The sequence below is a fragment of the Lygodium microphyllum genome, unplaced genomic scaffold, assembly GCF_053477565.2.
Source record: "Lygodium microphyllum isolate KBCC unplaced genomic scaffold, Lygodium_microphyllum_v1.1.10 scaffold_64, whole genome shotgun sequence".
NCBI classification, from domain to species: Eukaryota; Viridiplantae; Streptophyta; class Polypodiopsida; order Schizaeales; family Lygodiaceae; genus Lygodium; species Lygodium microphyllum.
In genome coordinates this window covers 178,426-189,789 of record NW_028229547.1, presented here as the reverse complement: position 1 = coordinate 189,789, position 11,364 = coordinate 178,426, and positions in this window count along the sequence as shown.

Below are 11,364 nucleotides of genomic sequence, written 5' to 3'. Positions count from 1 at the left end.
TGCTATGCCCTCTCTGGTTAGATTCAGTATTGCTGACATATGAGGCTCATAATGTCATGGCTTTGGAGCCTTATGATAATTCAAACAAATGGGACCCTTCTTGGAAGCATTAGTGGAAGAAAAACCAGGCACATGATTTTGTAAGTTTTTTAAAAAATACTTCCCAATCCAAAAAAACTTTTCAACATGAAAGTTGTAGCACGTGAGCTGAAGTTTCGGCTGGTATTTCTTTATAATTTTTTGGAGCTACGAGTCGAGAGATATAGCCAAAATGGTGGACGCCAACTTTTTCCAACTGCGGTGGAGACCACCTCCCAATTTTATACACACCCATACTTTCTTCCCCACACTTAATACTTCCATAAAACATCATTCATTAAACTCCCAACCCTTTCCCCTCTCTTCTCCTCTCTCTCCAGCTAATAAACCATTAGAATTCCCCTCCTAAATCACCCTCAAATCATCATTAATTGTAATAGTAATGTATGAATTCTCACCACTCTCTCTCCATTATTGCTAGATATGATCTTATTTTATGAAAATTATCTATATTTTTTTATATGAGATCTCTTGGACTCAAGCTATGGGGGGGAGAATGGAAACAACTCACCTATAATGGAACTTGATTAAGTACAAAATTGGTCAACAAAACATCTAGATGGAGCTTCCACATTGGTGGAATTGCCTTAATGTTAATTCCTATTCTATCTTAACCTCCTCCCTAAGCACCCTCAAGTCCTATATAAAGAGGCCTTCTCCTTTGTAATTTGCAAGAGATAGAGCCAAGAGGCCTTCTTCAGTCTTATTGAGCCATCCCCATTCTCTCTCATGAGCTTATGCAGTTCATTCCCTTACTATAGCTTATACATACTCTATAGTGTAATAAGCCCATGCTATTGGTGTCCATATTATGTATATTGGTTATGTCTTGAGGGTTCTCTATCTCTTGTGCCCTCTTAAGTTTTATTGATTCATCTATTTTTTGTAGTTCTCTCTCTCTCTCTCTCTCTCTCTCTCTCTCTCTCTCTCTCTCTCTGTGTTTTCCTCTCTTCTCCCTCACAATCTCCTCTCCCTCTTGCATAGCATCCTAGTCCGCTCTTCCATGACTAGGTGGTGCCCTTACATCATTCACTTTGTGGCAAAAGGGAGTTTGACATAATATAGAGGCTGCCATACCGAATTTCCTTCGTCATAAATTGGTGTCCCCACTGAGGACATTCTCATCCACAATTCTCTACCTCCTTATGCAGAACGATACAACACATAGTGGTGCATCCTCTACAACAAGTGCTCCAAGTGGCTCTTCTCCAATGCCTTCACCAACTCTTTTTGAAGTTGGTCAATGTCCACAACTCTCACAATGGTCTCCAAGAAAGCCCAAGAAAGGAAGTATGCCTATCGGATGATGGTACGTATGCGGGTAAAAGGTGTTCACCTTAGAAATTCCATTCTCTTACAACGGAAAAAATCATGTTGCCATCAATTGCTAGGTTCTCATAATTGTGGTGAGTGTTTTGCAAACAAAGTGAAGGCCCTTCCGGGAGGTCGGCGTCTCCAAATCATCAAATCCCTCTCTCTCCCTCGCCTAATCCACATCAAAGGAGGACAACTATGCATAAACGGTGTGGATTTTTGTAGAGGTGCAAAGTATGGAGACTACCTTCAACTATTGCTACCTCGAAGGTTGGGTGTGGTTGAAAAGGTGGCCATTGCACCTTATGAAATATATGTTGCCAAGGATGGACACACTAAGGCAAGAACAATCACTGGTGAGCAAATTCTCTGTATAGCAAAGTTGTTGGGTTACAGAAAGAGACACTCTGGGAAAAATCCTTTATAATTCAAGAAAGAGCATTCCCTCTACTCTCTTAAGTAGTCTCCACTTATGAATAATAATAATGTCCCGAATTTCTACACCTTCCACTTTGTACAAAACATCCGAGTTAATGTATGCATCAGTAAGAAGATTTTCTTCCAGCAACGTCTTGTCATGTACTTTGGGGCTGAAAGATTAAGGGAGATTCTTGTATCACCAGAACCTATAATCTTCCCAATGCTAGATACAATGCATCCTTCAATGTACATGTCTTTATTTTATTATAATAGTTTCTCACAAATCACCGCGAGTTGTATGGACCAATCCAACCTCTTGCTATGCAAACTGTGCATATTCTAGCCAGCACAAAGCTTAGATTCCAAGGCATTATTAGAGGCATACTGGAACCTAGACGTGTTGCTGAAATCAATGCATATGTGAACCCATTCATCCTTCCCCTCATAAAATAAAACTTAAGTCTAGACGTGTTCATCTTTGTACTCTACTAAGGCAACATGGCATTTCCAAGCTTCTTTCAGCGTGATGAAAAAAATGTAGTGGATTTTTTGGACAACCTTGAGATGGCCTTCCTTATCTCTAGGAGGGATGATGAAGCATTAAAGTTGAGGGCTTTTCCTTTGGTGCTCAAGGAAGAAGCTAGAATGTGGTTCTAAACTCTAAATCCGGCCCAAAGAGCTGAATGGGAGGGATTGAAGGCAGCTTTCTTGCAGAGATTTGAACAAGCTAACTTAGCTGAAGAGTTATGGCAACAAATTTTGGCCCTCCATCAAAGTGATCCTTATGGTTATGCAACTTATGAGGAAGGGTTTTTGAAGCTTTGGGGGCAGTGATCAAACTCACTGAATCCTGGTGAGAGAGCTCCAAACTGCCTTCAAAAGGATCGATTTATCTCAGGTTTGTACCCCTTGCTCAAGGAGAAGGTAAAGGTGAAATTTCCAAACACTTTTGAAGATGCTTTGAGAATCACTAGGGAAAAAATCAAAAGATTCTCTATCAAGCCTAAGCTGGCCAAGTAGTTTTGGGAAACAACATCACAACTATGGAGGCCTCTCAAGTTCCCCCAAATGTATCTAATGCACCAGGCCTTGTTAGAGGTCAAGAAGACATGATCCAATAAATAAACAATCTTACTAATCAACTAGAGGGTTTGAGAGTGAATCTTGTGCAAGGTGACCTATCTAGGGGAATGGTGGGAATCGACCACAAATACGGTGACAAGCAAGGGAGATGTTGTGTTACAACTGTGGAGAAAATGGACATGGCATGTACAAGTGTCCTCACCCTAGAAGATATGATTACCCTACCAGAGGTCCTCGACAACAAGTAAGCCCTCCTCATGCTAGGACTCAAGAGCAAGCACAGTCACGATCTGTAATTTTACAACCACCTTATGTTCAAGCTGAAACCCCTGATGTTCAACCAAATGTTAATGTCATAAAAATAGAGGAGGTGGTTAGGGATAGAAGGCTCCAAGAAGAAATAGCAAGAGGTAAGATGAAGGTAAATGTAGTAGAGACCATGCCTATCAAGCGGGTACGTGTCCAAATTGAGGCAAGCAAGGAAGCAATCAATGAGGCAAGTACATCATGGGCACCTAGAGATGAAGGGAAGAAGAGAAAGACTCAAACTAGGTCTAAAATTGATATCTCTGACTTCCCTTCAAGTTCTCGGACACAACCTTATGATCTAATAGCAGATATGAGCTCTCAAGGGCCAAAAATTACTTGGCCACAACTACTTCATGCCTCTCCAAAGCTACGATGACAATGGTAAAAAATGGTAAGCACAAGGGCAAGGCAAGGTAAAATGGTTAGTGCAATCAAGGCATATGGCCTCAAAGATATAGTGCCTTTAGTGGAGGCTCAAATCAAAGGTCAACGGATTTGAAAAACATACATCGATAGTGGAGTAGAGGTTTATGTCATGAAAGAAAAGCTTATGCATCAATTAGGCTTAGAAGTAATGGAATCCTCAACCTTTAGGGCAAAGATGGCCAACAATGATGCGGTCACATGTGTGGGTGTAGTGAAAGCTTTGAGAGTTTCTGTTTTTGGAATCACTGCAGTAGTGGATGTTTATGTGATGCCAGTAAAGGGAGAAGGATATCCCCTCATCCTAGGGAAACCTTGGCTTATGGGAATCGGAGCTAGGCAAAATTGGGCAATAGGGGATTTGGAAATGAGGCCACGTAAGGTGGGTGGCCACGATCAAAAGGTGGTTTACAACTTGAAGAGTAGGCATCAAGAGAACCTTGAACTAGAAACGTCTGCCGATGAGTGGAGCTCAAGTGGATGTTCCTCATCGGTAGAAGAGGAAGAGAGTTCAAGTGGAGAGAGTGATAGCACTCTCAAAGTTATGGGAGTCACCTTAAAGGAACCTACCTCATCAAAATACGACCCAAGAATCCAAGGAGAAGATGTGTGGGATGCTAGCCTAGAGAAGATGATATCCAAGGATATAAAGGATAAAGAAAGGGAGGGTTATGTGAATGTTCTCAAGAAGCATAAGAGGAATAAGCATTCCTTTGGCTCTTGTTACCCAAAGTTACCCTTTTCAAGAGAGGATGATGACGATGTGCCAACAACCACCAATCCTATAGTCCAAACAAAACTTAGAATGTTCATGTTGTATGACGTTCCTGGATGCATCCTTAGAAGATGAAACAACCAATTTTCAAACCGAACCCAAAATAGAAATGATACCCTTTCAAGATCCCAAGAAGAAAGCGGAGTCCTCATTGAAAGATGAAATTAGTTCCAATGGAGCATCAGAAGAGGAGACTACTCCCTTGAAGGAGTTTGATCTCTACCCAAAAGTAGTCTGTGGAACCTTCATCTGCAAAGTGGAAGGTGAAAAGCAATTAACATTCGTGGATATAGATATTAATGAACGTCACCTAAAGGTGGGTATTAGTCCTCCAGAAGAGGAGTTGTTGGTCCTACATGACCTTTTGAAAGAGAACTTGGACGTGTTTGCATAGTCGTACAAAAATATGAAGGATATTGATCCCACGGTGTGTCAACATCACATTGACCTAGAGCCGAATACCAATCCTATGAGGGAAAGATAGAGACGCATGAATCCAAATTACCTTGCCCTAATGAAAGCCGAATTGCTGAAGCTCCTTGAAGTTGAGTTTATCTATCCAATGGCCAATAGTAAATGGGTTTCACCCATCATGGTAGTACCCAAGAAGAATGGAAAGCTACGAATATATATGGACTTTTGAAAGTTGAAGTTTAAGACTAAGAATGATCATTTTCCTATTCCTTTCATAGGCCAACTGTTGGAGACAATGGTTGGACATGAGCTCTATTCCCTCTTGGATGGATTCAATGCGTATAACCAAGTCCAAATCACAGAAAATGATCAATCCAAAAGAGCCTTCACAACGAAATGGGGAGCCTATGCTTACAGAGTAATGTTGTTTGGGCTATGTAATGCTCCTACTACCTTCCAATGAGTGATGATGGCTGAATTTTAAAACCATCTACATGATTTCATTGAAGTGTACCTAGATGACTTCTGTGTCTATAGCCTAATTTGTGAGCATTGAGGACACCTAGGGAAGTGCTTTGATAAATGTCGAGAGTATGTGATCTCTCTCAATCTCAACAAATTCATCTTTGGGGTCTCTTCAGGAGTTCTTCTAGGCCAAATTGTCTCTGCACAAGGGATAGCAACAAATCCTACCAAGATCGAGAAGATTCCAATTTTAACAATGCCACTCAACCTCAAACAATTGAGGGGATTCCTTGGCCATGTGGGCTATTACAGATGATTCATTGCACACTTTGCAACAAAGGCTGCCCCGTTGCATAGGCTCTTGAGAAAAGATGCATAGTTTACATGACTACTAATTGCAATGAAGCATTCAACACCGTGAAGTAGTATCTGATTAAAACACCCATCTTGTAGCCTCCTAATTGGACGAAGGAGTTCCATGTGCACATTGATGTGTCAATTGAAGGCTTAGGCATAGTCTTATACCAAAAGGGCTCCTCAAAGTTAGATCAACCTATTTATCATGTAAGCCAAAAAGTAACTAATCGAGAACAAAACTACACAATGACAAAGGTTGAATGCTTGGCAATGGTGTTTTCCTTGGAGAAATTCCAACACTACGTACTATCAATGCATTTCAAATTCTATGTGAACCATTGAGAGCGGAGTTTTGAGCTCGGGATGTGCCTAAAATTTGCCAAAAATTTCAGAATTTAGGGAAATAATATTCAACATCGAAGCGACGGTTGCAGCTAGGACGATTTTAAGCACCAAGTGAAAGATGGCTTTTAAAAGGTACCCCAACGACACTTGTGGATTTTTTATAATTTTTCCAACTGCTGTGTAGGATGCCAGGAGCTACCAGTCAGTGCGGGATGTCGAGACGGATTCACAGGATTTTTCAGAGGCTGAAACGGAGTCCGGACGAGGAAGAGGCAAAAAATTGACCAAGATTTGAAAGGGTGGACAAATTTAAGACCAAAGGGGGGGTGCCCTTTGGGACTTTTAACCCCCATCCCTCATTTTGAAGAAAATATGGCATGAAGAGCGGGCACCGAAAAATGTGCCATCCCCCCCCCCCCCCCCCCAAATCATGATTGTGGGCTGCAAAGAAGCTATATAACAGATGATACCCAGCAACTTCTTCCTCTTTCCTGATTCTATCACTGGTCTTCGCGCGAGAGATGGTTGTCTGGATGAAGAGATCAAAATCTAGTCTTTCTCTCTCCTCCCTCTCTCTCCCCTCTATGGGTTGTTCATGTGCACCATCTTGAAGGAGGAACCGGGAAGGGGGTTGAAGGAAGCGGTGATGGAGATTGATGGAGATGCTGAAGATTGATGTGCAGCATTGGATTGAGAGCAATGGAGGCTTTGTCTACTGGTTATGCAGTCATTCAAGGCGTCTCGGGTTTCGTAAAAATACGATACGACCATTTTTGTGAAGAAAAATGAAGTTTTTTAATTGTTTATGATGATAATTATATTCTTATTGGATGAAAATTTGTTTGTGTGCTGGTTGTATCATGATTATTTGTTGTTTATCAAAAAAAATTTATTTTGCAATGATTTACATGCTCTATTAAATTCCCATAAACCCGAAATGCGGTTTTTAAGTTGTAAAATGGTAGTTTTTCCGTTTCGGGTGGGTAAAAGGTGTTTCCATGGAGGAAAAGGGAAGATAAATTGAATGTTAGTATGTGAAGTGATTAGAACATGAAAAATAAAAAAAACATATTTTATTGCCAAATAAATCAAGAAAATGGGAAAAATAAGGAAAAAAATAGAAATACATATTACAAAAATAAGGAAAAATATAATGATTGTTTGTGGATGTGTGGTAGTGGTAAAGCATTAGGTTTAGCCTCAGTTTTCCCTATGTCCTTGTCAAAGTTTGTGATTTATCGCTTTTCATACTTCAAAACATGACAAAATGAACCTCTACACCTATGCAACGAAAGCAATACCTAAACGTAGGGGGTTGGGATGTTTGAATGGTGTGATTTGTATGCTAATTATTGCTGATTTTCTGATGCATATCGTGACATAGAGTTCGTGGTATTTTAATTAAGAGGATACTAGCACGAGTATGGTCTCGGTGCTATCCTTACATCGCCGCAACGAGTTAGTGAATGAGCATTGGAAAGCCTGGTTGTGCACCACATGTTTCTGATTTAAAATTTTGTTTGAGCACTTTAGGATCATCCACTTTTGCATGTGCATGTCAACCATGGTGTCAGAATAAAGAAGGATTGGATGCATAGCACATGTTTTCAATGACAATGACCCACGTTTGAGTGTGTAAAGGCATCCTAAGCTGTAGGATAGACGTTCGTTTCTTGGGGGATTATTTGGTAAGAACACATGGTATCTCCTGGAATACCTACAAAGTGAAAGAGTGGAGTTTGTTCGTTTGTTCTATATGTAAGCAGCGTATCAAGGGGCTAATCGCTGCGATGTAGGAGAGCTGCAGTGGGGCCACGCGGATTCCACCGAGAGGTTGCCTCCCATGTATGTGATTATCATGGCATTTATTGCCAATGTGTATGGATTCTCCCTCTGTGGAGTTTATATAAAGGAAAACGTTGGACTACAAAACTATAAACGCATAGTTTAGGCTTTAGGATAGTTCATCCTTTAGCAGCAGATAGATGCTCCTGGCCCGTAAGGCCGTGAGGGTGTGTTTGTCTGTTATGAGCATGAGGTCCGGCTAGTGCCATAGCCAATGCCGACCCATTTGAGGTCCCATCAATGGTGCATCTGTCGGGAGCCGCCAACAAGTGGTGGTTCTCGAATCTAGGGTTTTTAGGGACCAGAAAGTTGGTTTATGTCCTCTGACAAGGACCGTCAAGCCAAAATACAAAAAGCAGAACGTGCTGAGAGGGCTAGATGGTAGTTGGAGATTGTAAGTCGATATTCTCCTCAAAGGAGTAGCCCGATACGCATAAGAGGCAGTGGTCTTAGTAACCCAACTGCTGCACATGGTCCTTTAAGTGCATGAGGAAGCACAAGTTCTTCCTCTCTTCCACCAAGTCAACCCACTTCAAGTGGGGGTGTGATCCCATCAGTTCAAACTCCTATTGTCAATTCGATTGTTGTCATGGCACAACCCATTGCAATTCCTGCAGGGATGTCAGATCTGCCAGATTTAGGAGTTCCTTTGCCCATTTTTAATGGGTTAGCTAAAGAAGATGCGGAGTTTCACATTTGTGAATTCCAAATACTAATTTTTAATTACTGCATCCAAGATGAGGGACATCTTATGATGTTCTTTAACATGACATTAAAAGGAAGGGCTGCAGTATGGTATCATAGCATAGAGACTGGAACCATAACCACAATCGACCAATTTTATGCAGCTTTTCGGAGAAGAATATGCCCCTGAAAGAGGTGGCCAATACTGGTTGCGTGTTTTGAATGTAACGCGCCAAGACCCCCATGAGAATGTGAAAGCCTATGCCAAGAAGCTTAAGGAAGTGTTTCACAAGTTACAAACTTACATTCTATTCCGCTGGCTGCCCAATTGCAATACTTCTTGCATGTATTAGATTTCAATATTCAGGTACAATTGAGCAGTGTGGCTTTGGTTGATATAGACATCACCATCATGCGGGCAGAAGGAGTAGAGTCACGATTACAAACGGCCTACTTCTCTCGGATAAATCTTAATGCGAGTCTAGTACTTGGAGGAAATTTACCATTGACAAATGGAAGTCAAGGGATGCCTATGAATAACCCTAATGGGAGAGGAAGCATGGTTCAAACTGTACCTTTGCTGCTAGCTCCTCCGAGTGTGACTATGCCTATGGCTAGTCAGTTGGCTCCACCAAATGTTGGAGGCCAAGTTTTGAACCCTAATGTTTTTCCTGTGAGTCAACAACCAATGCCCAATCAAATTGTTAGGCCAATGAAATGACGGATAGACGATCAAGGCTATGAGTCGAGTGCATTTAATGTCCTTGGCGAAGTTAAGGATATGATGAAGCACTACACTGACATGATTTCTGAACAATATCGGCAAATAGCTGTTGACGTCAATTTCCTGAAGAAGCAGCAAAATCTGATTGGGAGTCGACGCCCTGAAGAGGGTGGTCCCTCAAGATTCAGCTATAAGTGGTGTGGTGGACAACATTTACCTAGAAACTGTCCAAATGTTAAATGTGATATTTGTGGGAAGTTGGGCCACTTAGCCACTACCTATTGGAGTAAGATTAGTTCCCTCCAACAAGGGAGTAAACAGCCAGGTCCAGTTAATCATAGAGCACAAGGTAATAACCTCCAGCAAAATGATGGACCAAGACAAATACTGCAAAGGGCAAAGGCCATTGTAGAAGAGTTGCCACAAGGCAATGGAGTTAGACTTATCGAGGCTATACGCGTCAATGGCACTAAAATCTCTAACCTACGAGCTATGACAAGAGGCCAAAAGGCTAAAGAGGGTGATAGAGATAATGCAAAAGCGGTCGAGGGACGCCGTAAGCAAGGGGATAAGGGACGCAAGTCATGAATCCTGGCGTGGAAGGTGGACCTCTAAGGCCTGTTGACAAAAAAGTCGATCCTAAGAAGGATGAGAAAGTGCCAAGAAAGAAGGCAAGAGCTAAAAAAGAAGCACCAAAGCCGGTCTCGAGACAAAAGAAAGAATCGTTTGGCGAGAAAGAGAGCTTTGGCTACCTATCATGATTTTGATTTAGCAATTTCTCTTTGCGAAGTCAAACCAAATGTAAACCTCTTACAGTTGATTAAATTATCTCTAGGAGTACGCAAGGAATTCAAGAAGATCCTGCGTATTGGGTATATTGTAGAACCCTTGGGCATAGCACGAGTAGGGGAAGATTGGTTTGATCATGCTGAAAAGAATTGCCCTAGGGTTCCAGCATACATGGATGGGATATTAGTGGAGCATGCTATTGTAGACACTGGGTCTTCCGTCAATATTATGAGCTCAGAGTTGATGGAGAGGTTGGGTCTAGGCATCCAAAAAGACAGTTCCACCCTTCTTAGAATGGCTGATGATAGTCTAAGGCAACCAGAAGGTTGCGTTACTAAAGTCCATGTTACAATTGCAAGTGTAGAATGCTTCTTGGACTTTAGGGTGATAAGATTTGTAGGACGTCCTAGCTATTGAGTTTTTCTAGGCAGGCCTTGGATCTTACGAACAAACTGCCAAGTCAATATACCCGCCGGTCGAGTGGTTCTGGGTAGAGGTGCTAATCGAGTAATAGTCGATGCTTACCCTGATTCTCCTCAGAGTGAGAGAGCTCCTTTATCCTCTACTGAATTAGAAACAATAGATGATCCATATGGTAGTGAGACATCATCCAGTGATGAATCTAAAGAGGGGTCCACTACTACAAAGGATATTTATCACATAACTCTAAATGAGCTGATAGAGCCGCAAGATAGGATAAGAGACGTGGACGTGATTGAGTTGGACCTTGGCACGCCGAAGGATTCGCGGCCAATTAAATTAGGTTCCATGCTCAGTTCAGCAGAAAGGGTGGACTATGTATCCTTGATTCAAGAATTCCGTGATATCTTTTCTTGGAGTTATGATGAGCTAAGAGGCATTCCTCCCAACCTGGCTGTTCATACTATTCCTGTAAAAGAAGGCAGTCATCCTGTGCATTAGAAAGTAAGGTGTATGCCTTTTGAATTGAGGGATGGGTTGTTTGAGGAGTTACAGAAGTTACGGAAAGCTGGTTTAATCTTCTATGTATAGCACACAAAATGTGTTTACTAGTTGTTATCAGGAAGAAGAAAAACAACCAGATCCGACTATGTGTAGATTTTAGAGAGCTGAATAAGCATACAGTTAAGGATTACGACCCGTTGCTATTTATTGACTAGATTTTGGATCAATTAGCGAGTAGGGAAAAATATATTCGTTTATGGATTGCTTTGCAGGATACAACTAGATGGCAATTGCAGAAGAGGACAAGTTGAAAACGACTTTCATTACTGTCTTTGGTACTTTTGCATACCATGTGATGGCCTTTGGTTTGTGCAATGCACCTAGATCATGGCAG